At 33.1% G+C, this 8,373-nt stretch overlaps 1 pseudogene; it reads left to right on the top strand.

Annotated features, from left to right (window-relative positions):
- The first annotated feature begins 574 nt into the window (after window positions 1-574).
- On the top strand, window positions 575-1,515 carry LOC101399454 (olfactory receptor 8K3-like; annotated as a pseudogene).
- Window positions 1,516-8,373: the final 6,858 nt, after the last annotated feature.

Here is an 8,373-nt window from a genome sequence, read left to right as displayed (position 1 = left end):
CATGTAATTGTCATAAAAGAAAACAGAAAAGTTTGACAGTCATCTCTAAAACTACCACATACAGTTTATATCATTTTTTAAATTTTGCTTCCTTTATCTACATTTTTATCTATCTGTATCTATATCTATACATAGATCAGGGTTTGCCATCATGGCCCTATTGGCATTTTGTATAATGCCAATATACAAAATGTATAATTCTTTCTTGTGGGGGCTACCCTAATATAGTAGGATAATTAGCAACATCACTGGACTGTAACCATTAGATGCCAATAGCAACTGTCCTCCAGGTGTGACAGCCAAAATGCCTCAAATCATTGTCAAATGTTATTCAGGGGACTAATCTTCCCCAATGGAGAACTACAAATCTCTCTGAATCTCCAACTCTATTCCTATTTTTAAATATGTATGTTTTATTTGCAGAGGGTGGATTATTTTAATAGAGTCTAAATTGTAAGTTTGGATTTATTTTATTTATATCAGGTTTTTATACTAAAAAGTCAACATATTTTACAACATGAAAACTGTTGACTATTGATGTCTCTACCCAGAATACATTTTCTGATCAATCTGGATGGAAAAATACAATCTAACAGTGCTGAACAAATTCATTCTCATGGGAATCACAGACCGCCCTGAGCTGCAGGCTCCATTATTTGGGCTCTTCCTTGTCATCTACATGATCTCAGTGATTGGCAACTTGGGCATGGTCATCCTCACCATGATGGACTCCAGGCTACAAACCCCGATGTACTTCTTCCTCAAAAAACTGGCTCTCACAGATCTTGGTTATTCAACAACTGTCGGGCCCAAAATGTTAGTAAGTTTTGTTGTGGATCAAAATACAATCTACTATTATTTTTGTGCCACACAGCTGGCTTTCTTCAACATGTTCATTCTTAGTGAACTTTTCATTCTGTCAGCAATGTCCTATGATCGCTATGTGGCCATTTGTAACCCTCTGCTGTACACAGTCATCATGTCCCAAAGGTTATGTCAGGTGCTGGTGGTTATCCCCTATCTCTACAGCACATTTGTTTCTCTTCTAATCACCATAAAGATTTTTAGTTTGTCTTTCTGTGGCTACAATGTCATCCATCATTTCTACTGTGATGGTCTCCCTTTGTTATCTTTGCTCTGCTCAAATACACATGAAATTGAATTGATTATTCTGATTTTATCAGCTTTTAATTTGATTTTCTCCCTTCTGATAGTTCTTGTGTCTTATCTGCTTATCCTTCTAGCCATTCTCAGGATGAACTCTGCTGAGGGTAGATGTAAGGCTTTTTCTACCTGCGGATCCCACCTGACAGTGGTCACAGTGTTCTATGGGACTTTGATATTTATGTATGTGCAGCCCAAGTCTAGCCATTCCCTTGACACTGATAAAGTGGCCTCCATATTTTACAGCCTGGTTATCCCCATGTTGAATCCCTTGATCTATAGTTTGAGGAATAAAGATGTAAAATATTCACTACAAAAGATGTGGGAAAACCATGCAGTATATTTTCTTAAGGTTCATTGTCCAATGTTATTTCTATAAATTAAGTTAGGGACCTCCCTTCAGAGGGAAAAGCAAAGCCAAATAGGTTCATCCTTCTACATGCCAGTCACACATCTAAATGTAGTGGAAAAAAAAAAAAAAAAACAAGAAAAATCTTTTCCGTCTCTGAGAGGAAGAGAGGAAATATAAGCATAATAATTAAGTGCATTTTATAGTACAGTAGAATGGGTTAGAGACTATAGACCATAAGAGCAGTTAAGGAGAGTGGATATGCTGTGTGGGAGTGAGAAAAAATAAGAGGTACAGAAGGGAAGTTCACATGACCCTTGCATTATTCTCAACCGTTACAATAAACGTTCTAATTTCTACGTGCATCTGTGTATGTGTGTGTGTTTTTGTGTAAGTACGTTTCTGTATTTTAGTCTTCATACTCTTCTATGAGGTGTGTTAAGGTCAAACTTGATTGCAGTTTCAAGGAGGCTCATTTTATACGATGATTAGAAGTCGACAGTCATGTGAACTTGCTCAAATGCCCCCATTCCCCCAGGGGATCTTAGGGTCCTGTTCTTTTCTCATCAGTGCCATTATTTCACATATGAGCTCTAGAGAGTCCATTAACTCAATGCACTTGGCATTTCAGCTGCTCAGAAAGCCTGCAATGTGTCTAATTTTGTCTAAATCAGTCCAATTTTCTGTAACAATGAATATGTCAATTAAGATAAATTTCTTGAGGTCTTCCATGAAGCTTACAGTTTTCATTTTTTTCCTACCATTTTGATCTCAATTCTTAAATGTCTGTTTTTGTGTGATGGATTGCTACTTTTCCTTGTTTCTCTGAAAAACAAAAGTAATTCTTGTTTTAATTTTATGTCCTTATTTTTTCTATATCTCTGCATAGGAAGTCTACTCTGATGAGCTACGTTTGTTGTCTCTCTTTCATGTTGCTAACTTTCCTCAAATTTCTTTCATATGAGTGTGTAATATATTTTGATTAGTTTCCATTGTTTCACTGCAGTGACTCCATAATTTCTCTTTTAAGAAATGAAAGGCGATAGTCTTGTGTTTTGGTCTACGCTATATTTCTAGTGAAAGTGTGGTATGATACGTATAATTTATATACATTTTATGTCTTCTAGACAAACTCCCTCTAAACCCTCCCTAAATTCCTCCATGTTTTTTGTTTAATTCTAGTATTTATAACATTCGTGGAACTTTATTTACATCATAGAGGGAGTCAACAGCTTTCTTTGTCCACTGTCACAGAATACAATTTTTCACGTAGTTGATCAAATTTGAAAAAAAAAAGTCATTGGAACAAAATAAATTATATGTATATATTCAGGTGAAGATTAATATTACTAAAAAGTTTATACATTTGATTTATTAATTATCAAAAAACCATATAGGTAAGTATGAACTATGCATATACAAATATAAGAAATTATTTTTGTTTCCTAGAAAATGTATTTGGAATACTGTAATGGTGAAATGTTAATACTAGTTATTAGTGGCTACTGGTATTATTAAAATGTTTAATTTAATATTTATTGCTTGTATATTTTCCAGAAAATATCTTCAGTGAATAATTATTATTTTTAGAAGGTAAAAACCTCTAAAATCTGAATTTCAAAAAATTAAACTATGACTAAAGTTAACCCAATATCCACTTTCTCAAGTTAATCTTGGTGTACCTTTTGATGTCCATCAAATAATATACCAAAAAGAGAACAAAATATAGTGAGATTTATAAAAATGTTGATATCTCATTCATTTTGAAGGTTATTCTCTATTTCATTACTAAGTAGACATATAAGTTTTTTCATGAAGTTTTTTATTTTTCCATAGGATACAAAAATGTTAAAAAATCAGGAATTGGTATACAACTGAAATTTTTGATAGAATATTTTGAAGATTAATAAAATTTAATACATAATACAATAATGATTTAAAAGATTAATAAAAATTAGAATAAGAAAAATACAAAAGAAACTTTACTGACACTAAAATTGTCTATGAAAAAAACAATCTGTGCTTTAGGTTAGTATGATAATTATGGGTGTATTATATATGTGTGTATATATATATAATAATGTACATGGACACTAAGAAACACACTATAAAAAATTGAAAAATGAAGATCTCATATAGGAAATCTGTATTAACATTAACTCTCTTCCTCCCCAAAATCAAGCAAAGTGACTTGACTAGGGAATGCTACATAATATTTAGGGGAAAAGAATTAACCAATTATCTACACATGCTTTCAGAAAACTAAAGAGGAGATATATTTCCCAACTTTACCAGGAGAGCTTTCCTCTGATATAAAAAGCCGACAAAGGCATTATAAGAAGAGAAAACAACATAATAGCAATCTTAAGCAAATATTCAAAAATTCTAAACAAAATTTTAGCCAATTAAATCTAACAATATCTAAAAACAATAATTCACAATGGTTTATTTACCCCAGAAATACATGATGGGTTTCACATTAAAAAAAAATGTATATATAGAAATACATAGAAATAAAATTTAAAAAATATATATGTAAATACCATTCAAGATTACCCCAAGTATAATGAATTACTTAGGTAGAAACTAAGTAAGCATGTAAATCACCCAAATATAATGAAATACTTATGAATAAACTGAGAAAAAATGTGTAGGATCTGTATGGTGTAAAGTGCAAAATGCTGAGTAAAGAAATCAAAGATCTGAATGAATAGGTAGACATAGTGAGTTCATAGATTAGAAGACTAAATATAATAAAGATATCAGTTCTTCCCAAAGTGATCTATAAGTTTAATTCAAACCCAATTAAAATCTCAGCAAGATATTTTGCAGATATAGATGAGTTTATTTTAAAATTTATATGAAAGGGCAAGGACCTAGTATGGCTAAAACACATTTGAAAATGTGGAATAATAAGGAAGGAAAGATCTTACACCATGCCGAGACTTACAATATAGATACAGTAATCAAGACTGTGTGGCGTTGGTAGAAAGATCGACACAGAAATCAATTGAATAGAACCAAGAACCTATTTTGTGTGGAAATAGACTGCACAAAAGTCAAATTAATTCTTCATGAATGTAAAATGGTAATTCAATAAAAGAAGAATAGCCTTTTTAAAAATAGTGTAGGAGTAATTGGACATCCATAGGAAAAACAAATAAACAAATAATGTTGACCTAAACCTTATACAACTCAAACTAAGTCAAAATAGAAGGCAAACGTAAAACATAAAACTATAAAAGGTTTAGACAAGAACATAGGGAAAATTCTATATCTAGGACCTAGCTCAGAGCTAGTGAAGAGTTTATACACATCATATCAAAGCACAGTCTATAAAAGTAAACATTGATGAGTTGGACTGCATTAGGTTTAAAACAACCTACCAATCACACTCGAACATTCACAGCAGGGAAATGAAAACTTATGTTCATACAATTACCTTTGTGAAAATGTTTATAGAAGCTTTATTTGTAATAGTTGAAAACTGGAAACAACTCAAATGACTTTTAATGGGTGAATGGTTGAACAAACTATCACCAAACCATGAAATACTACACAGTGATAATAAAAGAACAAACAATTAATACAAAAACATGGACGGACCTCAAGAGAACTATGTTGAGTAAAAACAGCCAATCACAACAGGTTACAAATGGCGTTTTCTTACAAATGTATTTCTTTCATAAAACTTTCTTCAAAAGATAAAGTTATGGTGATGGAAATCAGATTAGTGATTGAGTAAAGACCAGGGAATGAGAGAAGGGAAGGGCTATATAGGAAGGACATAAGGGACCATTGTGGTGATGAAATACGTTGGTATGTTGACTGTTGTGGCAAGTACACAAATGTGCACATATGATAAAATTACATATAACTATATATACACAAACATACAAATAAATGCATGCAAAACTGGTGAAGTCTGAACATAGTAGATTGTACCAATGTTAACTTCATGGTCGTGATATTGTACCGTATTTATGCAAGTTTATGGGGAAACTAGGTGGGACACAGGAACTCTCTGTACTTTTTAATGTAACCTGTGGTAATTCCATGTTACTTCAAAATAAAGGTTAAAAAATAACATCTAAGGTTTTCTGGGTTAGCGTAAGGCAAGAAGCAGTAGAATGGAATTGTTATGTAGACATCAAGAAACTTTAGGGGTGATGGATATGTTCATTATCTAGATTGCTTTAATTGTTTCTTGGATGCATATATATATTAGAACTTATCAAATTTACACTTTACATATGTGCAGTTTATTATTTTCAATGATGCCTCAATAAAATGTTTTATTTAATTTCTAAACATGCCAAGAATCAAACCAAAAACAATGGGAAAAGTCAATAATTAACAAGAGAACATAATTTATGCTCCTGTCATAGAAGCAGAGATCCATTAAGGCTTTCTGTTGGAATGTACGTTGTAGTAGTGTTAGTGATAGCTGAGTTTTGAAAAAGACCAAAAGATCTACACATAAAGACAAGATCTATAAAAATTTTTATATATTTTTGACTGTAATGAAGAAAGAAGCAAAAAAAAGTCACAACATGGATATATCACAAATAATTAAAGTGAATTAAACTCAACAGTACAATTTACAGCTCAATAACACATATGCACACAAAATATCACATTATTGCAGAATATATTGACTATGCTGGGCTTATATCAAGCACAGTAGAATACATGTGCACAAGGTAGACAAGACACATTGAAGTGAGTATTGGACATGATGGAAAAACAAGAAATATTAAATGCAGTGAAGGCAAATACAATGAAAGAGAAGTCCTAGACAGACAGATGATGACAATTTACTATGAAATGAGAATGAGATATAGGAGTAACTAATTCTTCCCGCTATGGTCAAAAAAGAAAAAAAAAATGAAGAAAGCAACATCTTACATGTACAGAAATTATTATTATTACTTCATTTAATTCTTTTAGAGGATGCAGTGGGAGAGTGACTAAATATGTCTCCATTGGGTCATCCACTTGAGGAGACCATTTTAGAACCAAAGGAATACTAACAGGCTTGTTGTATAGATAAAATATATTAATCCAGATCCCTATATAGTTGTATTGGTCAAGGTACTACAGAGAAACAGAATCAATAGGAAATTTATATATAATTAGAGAGAGAAATTTTAAGGATTGATATAATGCAATTATGGGGACTAACAGGGCAGAAACCTGTGGGGCATGCTGCAGACTGCAAGTGTTGATGTTGTAGTCTTGAGTACAAAGGTGGGAAATTGAAGCAGAATTTCTATCATGCAGCCTGGAGGCAGAATTCCTTTTTCTTCAGGGTACCTCAGTCTTTGCTCTTGATTGGATGAGGCCCACCCACATTCTGGAGGGAAATGAGCTATACTCAAATTCTACTGATTTAAAAGTTAATCACATCTATGGGCCGGCCCCGTGGCTTAGTGATTAAGTGTGCGTGCTGTGCTTCTGGCGGCCTGGGTTCGGATCCCGGGCATGCACCAACTCACCGCTTCTCCAGCCATCCTGAGGCTGCGTCCCACATACAGCAAGAAAGAGGATGTGCAACTATGACATACAACTATCTCCTGGGGCTTTGGGGAAGAAAAGAAGGAGGAAGATTGGCAATAGATGTTAGCTCAGAGCCGGTCTTCCTCAGCAAAAAGAGGAGGATTAGCACAGATGTTAGCTCAGGGCTGATCTTCTTCACCAAAAAGAAAAAACAAAAAAAGTTAATCACATCTAAAAAATAGCCTCACAGCAGCATCTAGACTGATGTTTGATCAAACAACTGGCACTAAACCTAGCCACATGGATACAAAAATTAATCATCAAAGTGGGGAAGAAAAGTTAATCAAGAGTAAAAGGTAAGAATGTAATACACAAGTAAACAAATAAATCTAACTCACTTGCCGGTAAATACAAATTGTACTGGGCTATTAATAAACACACCCCGCGTTTACATCCTGTTAAGATTTCAAATGCTTCAGGGACAATCGTGAAATCACTTGGCATCTCCTCAGGGAGAGTCTCAAAAGGTGAAAAAATTCATAAATTGTTCTCAATATGCTATTTTAAGAAACACTTGTGAGAGTCAAGACAGAGAGCTTATTACAGGTAAAATCCATAGAATATTTCAGGTGGTGCCTTATGCTATCAATATCCACAACATTTCAGTGACATTTGCAAAGTTCCACTTTAATTCCGTGGCACAGACATAGCAAAATGCAATCATGCATGATTCAGCTCTCTTTGCTTTCTAATGACCATAACGCTTGAATAGGAATAGAAACTCTCTCCTTGATTCTTCATATTAATTTTTTGAATATTTTCACATGGGTTGAGAGCCTAAATGCTCATATGAATCTTTGAAGCTTCGTTATCATACTGTTTATGAAATATTTGTGTTTTATGTGAACGATTTTTTATCTCTAATGGAGGTCAAAACTGAGAGCAAATGAAGCACAATTAAAGAGACAAGAAATTTTAAAAATTGGCAAAATGAAGAAACTGTGGATATTCAGTCTCTCCTTTTGACGTCCTTCCAAATACTTATGTAGTAACTCTAGGCTCCTTTTGTGATCCCTAAAAAATAACTCTTAATGATTATTTAAATAAATGTGTAAATATAATTATTACCTGTTATCGTGATGAGGAAAACAAGAGTTGCCACCTCATACTGAGATGTGAAAAACATTGTTTGGATATTAGGAGACTTTTAAGCACCCAGTTTTATGGTAATGGTGCAATGATCGTTCAACATGTTCTTCATTTCCAATGAGACTTGACAGAAAGCGGGTATAATTATCTCAAAAAGCATAGCTTTAAAAAAATAAAAATTAAATATTCAACTTTTTGATAGTAAACTGTGA

Source organism: Ceratotherium simum, chromosome 34 (genome assembly GCF_057802395.1).
Source record: "Ceratotherium simum simum isolate JZ-2026a chromosome 34, ASM5780239v1, whole genome shotgun sequence".
NCBI lineage: Eukaryota > Metazoa > Chordata > Mammalia > Perissodactyla > Rhinocerotidae > Ceratotherium > Ceratotherium simum.
This window is presented reverse-complemented; position numbering and strand designations above follow the sequence as displayed.